The sequence below is a fragment of the Cibotium barometz genome, chromosome 65, assembly GCF_041138505.1.
Source record: "Cibotium barometz isolate CiBa-2024 chromosome 65, ASM4113850v1, whole genome shotgun sequence".
Taxonomy (NCBI): Eukaryota; Viridiplantae; Streptophyta; class Polypodiopsida; order Cyatheales; family Cibotiaceae; genus Cibotium; species Cibotium barometz.
The window spans coordinates 21618748-21631956 of record NC_141110.1 but is presented as its reverse complement, the minus strand read 5'-3'; the positions used below and the strand labels follow the sequence as shown (position 1 = coordinate 21631956).

Genomic DNA, 13209 nt, shown 5'->3' with positions numbered 1-13209 from the left:
TTAGGTAAGATTTATGAGTCTTCTTCATGAGGTAAGGCATGTCTGAGTGTGCTGGCCTGCCAAACGTGGGTGTTGCCTTGTGGTATTAAGGTTTCTTATAATCAAGAGAAAATTGAAGGATTATGGTGTGAGCTGAGAATGCGGACTGAGCATGATATTTGTCATTCACGTGACTTGGTCGTAAATCCAAGGGTTGTGCAAGAACTCTTTTTGAAAGAAACAGCTTTGTTTTTCTTTTTCTTTTTTCTTTGGTTTCTCTCTCTCTCTCTCTCTCTCTCTCTTCTTCACTACCCCATGATTCTAGTAGTCCCTATGTGCATGCTGAAGGAAGTTGCTGGTGTGCATCATGGAGGCCAGTTGGAGTGGCTTAATCTGCATAAGTCTTGGGTGGCTGGGCACGCAAGGGCTCCTGGCTCCAACCAGTCATATGTTCAAGAATCACTATGACAATGTTGGCCATACTGCATATAGCTTGCCCATCATTGTGTGAGACTTAAAAGGTGTCTATTAGCTAACACATCACATGTCACATGTCCAGTGTGTGTTTTAGAAATTCCATGCCTTGCTCCTTAATTATGGCTTCTCCTTACAGCGGGGGCCTTGCAAATGCCAAGCACAAGTCAGATGGAATTGGAGCAGAATATATCAAGGATGAAAGCTACTCCTCTTGAGTACACAATTTTATTGGTCATGGTTTGTTTGGTTGGTATGGATTTCCTCTCAAGTGGGTAGGTATGGATCTCCAACACATAATTTATGTGGGATAGTACGATTTTGATTTAATTGGAGCACATTTACTTGGCCTTCCTTTAAACCTTGACAAAGATAACGGTACTTGTTATTGGTATTAGGGTTAGCACAGAAGCCGCAGCTATGGAGGATGGAAGATATCCATGTTGTGCATGTGCACAGAGAGAAAGAAAGAAAGAAAGAAAGAAAGAAAGAAAGCTGTATTTGTCAGAGTACGCAGCAGAGATGATGACCAGATCTGGGAACACGAGCAAAACACAGTGCAGAAAATCAGAGCACAAGAGAGAGAGAGATAGAGGCGTGTAACTCTGCTCTATATACACAAGAAGATCCCGAGTATGATACAAAAAATGACAAGGGGCTGGGGGCCTTTTTATATGGCCCCCCATCAGCAGTCGGCCTGCCGCAGGGCAGCCGACAGGACACAAAAAACCTCCACGACTGAAAAATCACAGTCGGCCAGCAACAGAGTCAGCATCAGGGAAGTCCACGACTCATGCAGTGCAGTTGGACACTTCCAGAATCTCCACAGATGCAGTCGGCCAGGTTCAAGGGCCTCCTGCCACTACTAGACTGCCTCCCATGCCACAGAAAAATAGGGAAAAATTGGGGAAAAAATACGGAGAGTGGGGAAAAATGAGAAAACACCTCATAAGGGCGGGCACACCCACAACAAAGGCCCTGGTGTATAAAAATAGACAGGAGATGACTTCTAACAGTATTAACGTCTACTAGAGGCCGAACTCGACCTATGAGACAAATCAATGTACAACTGTCAATGTCTTCTGGATGTCCAGAAAAAAAAAAGGACAAAATGAACACGAAATAAACTATAAAAGTACTGAGCTAGTGGGGGGGGGGGGTGTGATGGATGGAGCACTAGTGCTAGAGAGAGGAAGAAAGAAAGAAAGAAAGATATATTAACGTCTACGAGAGGCCAAAGTCGGCCTATGAGACAAAAAATAATACAACTGTGTTCTTCCGGTCATCGGAAGAAAAGAAACAAAAGAAAAAGTGTGTATGTGTCTGGATACAACTGTGAATCATCATGAATCGGTGGAGCCCATATACAAACAATATAAGGGGAGTGGGGATGTGGATGGAGTGCTAAGGCAAGATGCATCTCTACTAGAGAGAGAGAGAGAGAGAGAGAGAGAGAGAGAGAGAGAGAGAAGAAAGAAAGAAAGCTGTATTAACGTCTACTAGAGGCCGAACTCGACCTATGAGACAAATCAATGTCTTCTGGATGTCCAGAGGAAAAAAAAGGACAAAATGAACATGAAATAAACTATGAAAGTACTGAGCTAGTGGGGGGGTGTGATGGATGGAGCACTACGGCTAGAGGCTCAGTATACAACCTATATGCGCAGGGTATACAAGAATGCAATGCAGATTTGTCTAGCTCCAACCAGTACCATAATGGGGGTGTAATATGTGATACATAGGTGATGGCGAGGCAAAAATACCTCGGAGCTTATTGGGAAGCTGAGGCTTCATGTGCAGGGTTATGTGGACAATGAGGAGTTCTATATCATGCCACTTGATGGGTGTGATGTTTTGTTGGGTATGCCATGGTGCCATAGAGTACATGCGGTGGTGGATATGTATAACAGGAAGATTATTTTGACTCATAGAGGGAAAGAGCATATTTTGGATGTAAAGCTTAAAGGGGAATCTGTTCCTATTGTATCGGCTTCGGCCATTTCATCAATAATGAAAAAGCATCTTTCCGCGTACTTGGTTTTTGTAAAGGATGCAAAAGATGATGAGTCTAAATCTAATTTGTCTATGTTAGATAAAGACAGGACTGATTTCCTACTTGAGTACCAGGATTGTTTTTCCGAGTCATTGCCAGGAGAACTTCCTCCGGAAAGGCAGAAGATCATGCTATTGATCTAATTCGGGGGAGTATCCCACCAAATAGACTGCCGTACCGTGTTAGTGTAGCCCAACAAGAGGAAATTATGAGCCAGGTATAGGAGTTGTTGAAAAAGGGGTTGATTTAGCCTAGCTTATCACCCTTTTGCTCACCTGTGCTCTTAGTGCAAAAGAAAGATGGTTCTTGGCGCATGTGTATAGATTACAAGGCGCTAAACAAGAACACCATCAAGAATCGATTCCCTATTCTGACGATCGATGACATATTGGACCCTTTATAGGACTTCACAGTCTTTAGTCGGATAGACTTGAAAAGCGGGTATCATCAGATACGCATTAGACCCGAGGATGTGCACAATACAGCATTTCGGACCACTTTTGGGCTATATGAGTTCTTGGTCATGCCCTTTGGCTTGACAAATGCTCCTGCCACCTTTAACAGGATGATGGACAGGATTTTCCGGCCTCATAGAGCGTTTGTGGGCACATTCTTTGATGATATGATTGTGCATTCACGCACAGAGGAGGAGCATAGGAGGCATTTGGCCATTGTGTTTGAAGAACTCCGGAAGCATAGGTTGGTCATTAATGGCAAGAAGAGTGAGTTCTTCTTGGAAGAGAGATACTTCTTGGGGCATATCGTGTCTAAAGATGGGAGTCCGTATAGATCCTTCGAAAGTGAAAGCAATTCTCAATTGGTCAGATTTGAGGACCGTGCATGATGTACGCAGCTTTTTGGGCTTGTGTTCCTATTACAGGCGGTACATACGGTATTTTGCTGAGATTGCTTCGCATCTTCATGCTTTAACAAAGAAGGGAACTCCGTTTCGATGGGCTGATTGGGAAATTGCAGCCTTCAAAAAGCTTACTTCGGATCCCGTATTGGTATTACCGGATCTCCGAAAGGCTTTTGTTGTCCAGTGTGATGCATGTGGAAACAGCATTGGGGCAGTTCTCATGCAGGAAGGGCATGTGATAGCCTATGAGAGTTGTATATAACAGAATGCCGAGAAGCATTTACAGGTTTATGAGAAAGAGATGTTGGCTGTAATTCATGCTCTTTCTACATGGAAACACTATTTGCTTGGGGCTGATTTCACTGTGCAGACAAGATCATCGGACCGTGCGTTATTTCCTCCCGCAAACTAAACTTTCTGAGAAGCATATGAGATGGGCCAACTTTTTGTCTGTGTTCCACTTTCAGATTGTACATGTGGAATGCAAAAAGAATGGTGTGGCAGATGCTTTGTCACGCAAGCCACAGGTCTCAGCAATTTCACTTGCTTATCATCATGAGCTTGATGAGATGAAAGAGCAGTATGCCCAGGATGAGGATTTTGGAAGGATCTATGATCAGATCTCTGAGGGTCAGTAGCATGATCATTATACTCTCAGGGATGGCTTTTTGTCGATGCATGGTAGACTGTGTTACCATGCAGTTACGGCTCAAGGTTATGATTGAAAGTCATGCTCCACCGTATGCAGGTCATAGAGGTATTGACGCCACGGTAAAGGCAATTGAGGATTTCTTTTATTGGCCGACCTTGAGAAGAGATGTTGATGCTTTTGTTAGGCAATGCATCGTATGTCAGAAGGTGAAGTATGATCGTCAGAAGACACCAGGGTTACTTCAGCCTTCCTATTCCAGATAGACCATGGGAGAGCATTGCCATGGATTTTATATTTGATCTCCTGAGGACACAAACTGGGAATGATGGCATTTGGACTATCATATGCAGGCTCATTTCATTCCCGTGCGTAAGAAGATCAAAGTTGATCACATGGTGAAGTTGTTCATGGCGAACATCTCCACATGGTGAAGTTGTTCATGGCGAACATCTTCAAGTATCATGGCATGCCTTCGTCTATCATTAGTGATCGTGATCCACAGATGACCAGTTTATTTTGGAGAGGGTTGTTTGACAACATGGGTACAACTCTGAAGTTTTCATCATCATTTCATCCACAGACAGATGGGTAGTCAGAAGAGGCTAATTCCACAGTGTTAGATCTTCTCAAGTGTTATGTGTTAGAGCACAAGCAACAATGCGAAAAGTATCTTCCTTTGGTGGAGTTCGCTTATAACAACACCATCCATACCTCGACGGGCAAGACGCCTTTTGAGATTGTGGAAGGAGGGAAGAAGGTACATTTTGGACACAAAGGATAAGATCTTTGAGGCTGACTAGTATGTGGAGAACATGGATGAAGCTTATAGGAGAGTTAAGTTGGCACTCCAAACAACTCAGCAAAAGCAAAAGAAAGCAGCAGACCGTCACAGACGTTAAGTTGGCACTCCAAACAACTCAGCAAAAGCAAAAGAAAGCAGCAGACCGTCACAGACGTGCATTAGAGTTTGCATTGGGTAATTGGGTTCTTTTGCGATTTGAGAAAGCTAGGCTCAAAAAGATGAAGAGTAAAGAGCGCTTATTCCCTAAGTTGAGCATGCGCTATTATGGACCTTTTCAGGTACTGGAAAAGATTGGTGAGGTGGCCTATCGTTTGAAGCTACCAGATCACTGAGGATTCACAATGCATTTCATGTGAGTCTACTTAGACCTTTCCGTGGGGATGTGCCTGAGGATGTATCAGATGAGGCTCAGCCGGAAGTTGAGGAACTTGATGAGGTTCTTATTTCAGAGCAGATACTGGCACATAAGGAAAGAAAGGTACGAGGTAAAGTTTCCCGTCGCTATCTTGTGAAGTTCAAGAACTATTCACGGATGGATGCGAAGTGGATGGAGGAAGGTGACTTAGCAGATTCACCTCAGGTATTGCAGCTTTATCTCGATGCCTTTGAGTTGGAGCCAAATCTTGCTACGGCTCATTCAGGTTCAGTAGAGCATGGGTCTGGAGCATTGCCTGATGCTCAAGAGGGGGGTAGCACCTCCGCTCCCTTGATACAGACAGGATCAGATGACATCTAGAGGTCGCTTGGTGCAACTTTTGTCTCACCCGAAGGTATTGATGGCTGACAGTACATCTGCTTATGGGACTTCTATGATTTATGTATACTAGTCACATTGGATGTTGTGGTTGTGTATGGTTCACAGTGGTGTATGGTTCACAGTGGTATACAACTTGGACTATTACTACACCATTGGTTTGCAGTGAATGTTGTTACATATGCATGGCTTAGAGAGATTGGGACGTTGATCTTGCCATATTGTATTTTTTCACTTTGGATGTCTTGCTGTATCACCAGATTGCAATCAAGGACGCTTGCCATTTTTCAAGAGGGGGGTATGTCATGGCCCTGTGAAATTGCATAAGTGTGGGCATGTGGTCGGTGAGCAAGATAAACATTTAATTGTTCATACTTGGGTGCCCGGACAAAAAGTAAACTTGTGGACATCCCCAAGTGTGAAGGGGGACCAAGGGATTAAAGTATTTTAAGGTTTATAACCTTGGGTGGCCCCTAGGAAAGTTTTAATAAACTTTATGGGACTTAGGATTTTTATGGGGAGAGGGGGCTACTCTACTTTTAGAGTACACGCCTCCCTCTTTATCTCTCTCTCTTGCTTTTTGGAAAAAGAGAAGCGTGAGGCTGACTGCAGGGTGTGGGAGATTTCTGAAAAAGAAACGTATATAGCAGGCTGCAGGGCTGCGTCTCTCCTATGCATGCTTATTGGAAGGGACTGTAGGCAGGCAGCACAGAGTTTAAGGCTGGGAAGAACAGTACAGGCGCCTGCAGTGTTGCGCATATGGCTATGAAGGCTGTGAGCAAGCTGTGCTTCTTGGCCTGATTGTTGTACAGAAGGTTCAGGCGCAGACTGGACTGATTTCAAGAGGGAGTTCATACAGGCTAATTGCTGGCTTTGGTACAGAACAGAGATTCAGGACTCTTTTCTCTCTCTCTCCCTCTCTTTAGTTCTTGAAGGGCTGGTTGGCTACTGGCTGCAGCTACTGGCTGCAGAGCAAACAGGCACCTACAGGTTCTCCTCTTTCTCTCTCCTCTGCTTTTGGCAAGAAGATGGTTGTTAGTTGGGAAGTGTGAATTGTGAGAAGGGAACACAAGGCTGGACAGCAGGTTCTCTCACTGTTTGTCTCTCTCCCGACTACAAGACAAGAGGACAGGACAGTTCGGGGCTTTTCCTGGAGTCTTTCTCTCTCTTGTGGAAAGCGACATAAAGACTGTAAGTCTTTCTTTCTTTGTGAGCAAGTGGGACTGCAGGTGATGTCTTTGGAGTCTCTCTTTTCACTGGCTCAAGACTGCTCTAGAGTGGTTTTCTCTAGCCCTTTGTGAGAGGAAGGGTTTGGTAGTTCAGAGAGTGGAAACAGGACAAGATTATGGGTTGTCTTGGATGAGTTTGTGGACTGGTTTTCATGGCTGAGTTTATGGCTATGTGCATGTTTCAATCAGATGCATATCAAGGCCTCATGGATGTGTAGATTTAGCAGATTAGAGGAGATAACAGTGTGGTGTTCTTGGGACAGAAGGCTGTGAAACCTCTATGCTAAGAGGTCCTGAGGATTGGCAGATTGGACTTGCAGACATACGAGCCATGGATGGCCATGTTGTAATCAGTTGAATCTTTCCCATTGAAATTGAATAAAGAAATACCGAAAGGGGCGCCAAGCTTTGGGGCCAACAGGTGTCGTTCTCTTTCTTGTTTTGGAGCACTCTAGCTCCTGTTTATTTGATTAATTGTGTGGACTACAATTGGATTGGGTGACTGCTAGTCTACCGCACTTTGGTTTCTACCAGAGGCCGGTTTCACCTGCCTTCTTCAATAAGTGCCCGAAGTGTCAGTATGTGATCTAAGGTAGTAAATCCTCTCCTGAAGCCGGCCTGTCCATGTGCTCGATGACCATGCCTCTCTGCCTAGCGGCTCAACTCTGACTCCAATATAGAGTCATATAGTTTGGCCAAGTAATGACCAATGATGATTGTCCTGTAGTTGCTTGGTACCATGGGGTCCCCACTCTTAAAGAGTGGTACAATGATATGCTTTGTCCAGCTTGCCAGGAAACCCTCACAAATGGCACGATTAAACACATGTATGATGTGCGGAGCCAAAGTGTCGCGTGCATATGAGAAGTGCTCTCCAACTAGCCCATCATGATCCTGTGCCTTTCCATTCTGTAACCTGTCTATCGCATCTATCACCATCCGCATAGTAAAAAAGGTGCTGCTAGCCGGTCTAGCTCCCAGTGGAGGGGGGGGTGGGGGGCTGTCCTGGTGCATCATATAGCTCTCTAGCATAAGTATGCCATGCCTCAAGTGCAGTAATCGGAGTACCAGGCTGTCTCTCCTGAAACATCTTCCATGCCCTCTTGCTGTCCTTCCCCAGGTAGAGTTGGTAGATCTCCTCCTCTAGCTTAGAGAGAGAGAGAGAGAGAGAGAGAGAGAGAGAGAGAGAGAATGCTTAGATGCACACGGAATTTGTGCGAGAAAGAAAGAAAGTTGTATTAACGTCTTCAAAAGGCCAAAATGACCTATGAGACCAAAAGGTTACATCATATCCATGAGGTACATTATCGTGGGTACAAAATAGTAATAAAGAAAGATAACAAAAATCTAGAACTATAAAATCTGATCTAAGTACATGAGCAGAACGCACATAGAATTTGCATGACTCAATGTGATTCTATTGATTTGATTGATGTGTTTTTAGCTCACCAAGTACAATGCTTTTGTAGGCTTGAGAGTAGCCTTATCTTTTGACACATATATAGGACACATGTCAACACACACACACACACACACACACACACACACACACACACTAATGACATGCAGCACACTTATCTTATCCACATATAAGGGGGTGTTCACACCTAAGTAGGTGTTCACACATACATATAGATATTGTCACCAGCTTGGACGTTTTCAAGTGTGAAAGGGGTTTGTTGGACTCTAGGATGCCGGAGGGCTTCAGCCCCTAGGACATGAAAGACGAACTTTTGGAATAGGAGGATTATCCATTATAGATTATGCAGGCCCTGTAGTTTGGGCGCCCGAGAGATGGGGGCTCCGAACATGTATGACAAGTGGACCAGTTGGATACACAGGAACCACCCCCATGTACTCTTGTATTTGCTAGGAAAACATGCCATGTGTACAAAGCTTTAAAGCAATGGTTGTTTTATTATGGCAGATTCACATTACACTTAAATGAGGCCGGGCAACTTATAAAAGGGCACCTTATTTTTTAAATGAACTGTGGACAGGTTATAAGTTTAGCACCCCGCATAAGTGAGGTGTGGACACCTTTTGGGGCAAGTTTGTGTGTATGCATTTGACAAGTGACAGAAGTGAGGTGTGGGCACCTTTTGGGGCAATTGTGTGCATATAGGCTCGACACCTACAACAAAAATAAAATTACTCACAACCTCTATTAAGGCGCCTCTCCATAGCTTTTCAAGAGACGGTTTTTGGGGATTCCATGCCCATTTCTTTGGGGCAATTGTGTGCATATAGGCTTGACACCCACAACAAAAACAAAATTGCTCACAACCTCTATTACTACTATTCACTCTAATAGCTCTACTATTCACTCTACTTTTCGGAAAAAATTATAACTCTACTTTTAAAAAGAAAACAACAAAAAGAAAACCATAGATATTTTTTATTTTTCATGACAAAAATTCCTATGGATTCATATTTGAGAAAAACATAATAAAAATGTCATTTATTGATATTTCAAGTGATTACAATACCAATATTCTTTTTTTGGAATAAAGGAATATATTCTAGCTTGTGGATGTTCTCCTCATTGTCACTATCATCAACTTCAATATCAATTGGAATGTCTTTATCTTTCTCAATTTCTTTACCCGGTCTATGTGTTTGCTCTTCCTCCATTATTTCAATTGTTTGCTTATTTGTCTTATATAAATTCTCTACTATTTCATCTTCATTAAAGGCATACCTTAAATCGTCAACTTCATTCTCATTTCTTTTCCATCTATTCATGAACCAATCTAATCTTGGATGTGAAGCATCGAAATTTTGTTTATTAATAAAAATGTCAAAGATATCTTTCATTGTTGTGTTGGATGGGTATACCATTGTCCTCCATAAAGCATCAACTTTTTGAAGCTCCATTCCTCTTCCTTGCTATGGTGTTATCCAATTAGAAGATGGGTAGTACTTTCCTGTCTTGATCATTTTATGAATGGTGGTGCAGAAATTATTGCCTAAAGGATGCTTTAAATAGAACTTCCAAAACATCAATGCTCTATCAAAAATGTTTGTTGGAGTAAGACAAACTTTGTTCTTCAAATCATCTGCACCATATTGCATGTAAATTTCTATTCCCTTTGTAATATCTTCAGCACTAATATTATGTGACACATTTTTATAATGAGGCTTATCAATATCTTTCATACAATAGTCTATCATACCATGAAATGTGTGCATGTTTTTCTGTCTTAATGCTCTACACATTACAATGCCACCAATTGGATTATTCTTATCCCATCCAAGATACTTTTTGATGAGCTTATTTACTGCAATTATTGACTTTGCATGAATTCTAATGACCATTTGATAGTGTAAATGAAAAACTGTGCCTCCTCTTTCCAATGAGCAACTACCAGCAAGGCATTCTTTAGTGATAAAATCATGAAGATTATTTAGTAATGCTTCATCAATGTCACTACCACCTAATGATATAGTCACACTTAGCTCAAGTACTTTCAAGCTGACATTGGATTGATCTAACATTGCATCTTCATTAGATAACTTCTTTGGTCTTCCACGATTTTTCTTAGGTTCCATGCTTGAAACTTCATGGCTTTCAATAGTTGAATTTATAAATTTTCCAGTCGTTGATTCTCTTGCTCTTTTTTTCATTTTTGACATTTCACTACATAAAAAATAAGAAAAAATAGGTTAATAATTCAGAATACATATAGTCAATCGCCCGCTGATTGTGTCGGTTCTGTTCACTAAACCGACGGATCTCATTTGGGTCAAAAGAGATGAAATTTATATTTTTAAATATAAATAAAAAAAATTTCAATAAGGTCTCTTACAAGAAGTTGTTGAATCGAATGACTGTAGAGCGATTGCGGCACACCGCTAACTGCTGTCTCGCCCACGCCTGTGAGGACAATCTGGAACAATCGCACGCTGATTGTGTCGGTTCTTTAGAGTCATTAAAACAACCATAATATATATGGACAAAAAAATAATAATAATGAAAACAAAGTAATTAAAAAAAATTGTTGCCGCCACCCTCCGTCTCCGTCTCCTGGGATTATTCTTATCCCAACCAAGATACTTTTTACATGTAACTCTTTTGTTATATTGCTTTTACTCCTTCCCCAAATATGAAATATATTTAACAAGGAACTCCTTTTTACATGTAACTCTTTTGTTTTTCCCACGAGGTCTTAATATTAAACTTTAATTACCTGTAAAGAGGAGGGCCATGAAAATGCAAACAACGGCTACCCCGACGGGAAGCACGTACAGGACGCTTCTGATAAGATCGTAAGGACGAACCTGTATACATGTGCCAAGCACCATATGCACTAGAGAAGAGACGGCAGCTATGCGCAGCAGAACCGCCATTGAACGGCCTGCATGATCTGCTACAGCTGTCGGCTGCTGCTGCAGGAGGCCGCCACCGAATGCGACTCCGACGGTAATGTGCGGCGGTGACGCTGGCGGATCAAGCGCTTCGTTCGTCTCCGGGCGCAGCTCTACGCCAACAATATTGAGAGGTGGTGGCGATGGAATACGATCATTTGCCTGCGGAGCTTGCGGCAGATCGGATTGATTAGCAAGATCAATAAAAAAAATTCGAATAAAATACCCAGCGAGATGACGAATACACACCTTGAAATTCTGCCGTCGTTGTATACCCGTTCTTGCAAAGACCAGACCCAGCGAGCGAAATAGCGAGTAGAGAGAGAGAGGGGGAGAGAGAGGGGTGGCGATAGCGGTTGAGAGGGGGAGAGAGAGGGGTGGCAATAGCGGTTGCCAAAAAGTTACGGTTGGAGAAACCTTAATTAATAAGGTTACTAAAAAATTTAATACTTAAGATTTTTTGAACCTTAGGTTTTTAGATTCAACTAATTAATGAATTTTATTTATCGCTCATTGTGTGCCCCTATTAAGGCACCTCTCCATAGCTTTTCAAGAGACGGTTTTTGGGGATTCCTTGCCCATTTCTTTGGGGAATCAGATTCAGCCCTCTCCACCCCGCATCCCTCATGCTCCCTAACATCATGGCGGTGTGTTCATTCTATCGCGAAGAATATGTGATCTTTTTGCCCTACACCTGCTAATTCTCTGATATGGGGTTTGGTTGGGGGCTGTTCTGAGTTGCTGATGTGCTTTTGTCTGACCTGTTGAAGGCCGCCTGGACCTTGCATTCATTGCTATTAGACATGGCCAACCGATTCGTAGTCATGTTTCATGAGCAGACGACAACCTGGTTTATGGGTTATGGAATTTATCAGGGAAGCATGGAATTGGCTATTTGTGCCCGTGACTAGTATTCTTTTCCATATTGGTATCATGGATAAAATTATCAAGCACAAAGGCTACGAGTATGGACTTGAAGGTGATATTGACAGAGGAAGGACAACCCATCTCAGATTCCATACCAGTTTCCGAGGTTCAAGCACGTCTCTTTGAATCTGTTGAGGAGGAGGACGAGCTGAGTGCTTTAGCGGCAGCCCGCGAGGTTTCCATGGAGTTTACCATGCCAGTAGAGCATTTAGAGGCGAAGGGGTGGGTTCCAGTGCCTGTAATTCATGAGGAGGCAGGAAACATGTTGGAGGTTGAGCCTGTGGTCGGATCCACACTAGGTTGGAGCACCGGAGCATCATGTGCACCCTTGCTCCAAGTCAAGTAGGAGGGGATGTCAACGGCAGTGTGACTTGGACATGTCCTTACTAGTTAGTCACTTTAGAGGACGTGCTTGTGGCCGAGTCCTGGTCAATTTCGGGGCTTTACAACCATTTCATTGTATGGTCCAGGCGCCCAATGAGCAGCCAAGTAGTCCATTATACATGTATGTAGAGGGCTAGGGGCTGAGGGTCATTCACGAGTTTAGGCATGTGCTCGGAGACACTGGTGGGCAAGCAAGATAAGCACCCGACATACGGTGAGCACCATCAAGTTCTCACCATCAGCAATCATTGTAAATACTCATTACTGTTAGTAATAGATAGTAGATTAGGTCTACATCTCTCTTATCTATTGCATGCTTTTATTCACGCTTCTGCATAAGGAGATTTGCAGCTTAATTTGTGTTTTTGCCTTAATCTCCATTAAGTTACGCACTCATGTTACAGTTTGGTTGGTGTTTTCTTGCTTACAAGTGTGTTTTTTCAAGAGGCGCTCTCTGTGCTTGCCTATGAACCTCATGCAAGTAGAGAGCCACACATCTTTGGTCCTTGTACCGACTCTCCAGCTGGCAACATGAATTTCCCCCCAGCTTCCAACTCTCTCTCATCTGAGTTCCCGACTTTTATTGACTATATGGTCTAAGCTTGTACTTGCCCTTGGCATCAAGGGTAAGATAGCGCTGTTTTGTAGGACAAGAAATGCTAGGTGAAATTTATTTCTGGTGATGAATTGTGCGTATTTTTGTGTGGTTAGTAGATCTAACTTGTATA

General features: G+C 42.9%; 1 protein-coding gene across 4 annotated transcripts in view; it reads left to right on the top strand.

The window, feature by feature from the left end:
• Nucleotides 1-13209, top strand: part of LOC147603050 (uncharacterized) — a 65185-nt gene that overhangs the window by 14448 nt on the left and 37528 nt on the right. The window lies entirely within an intron of this gene.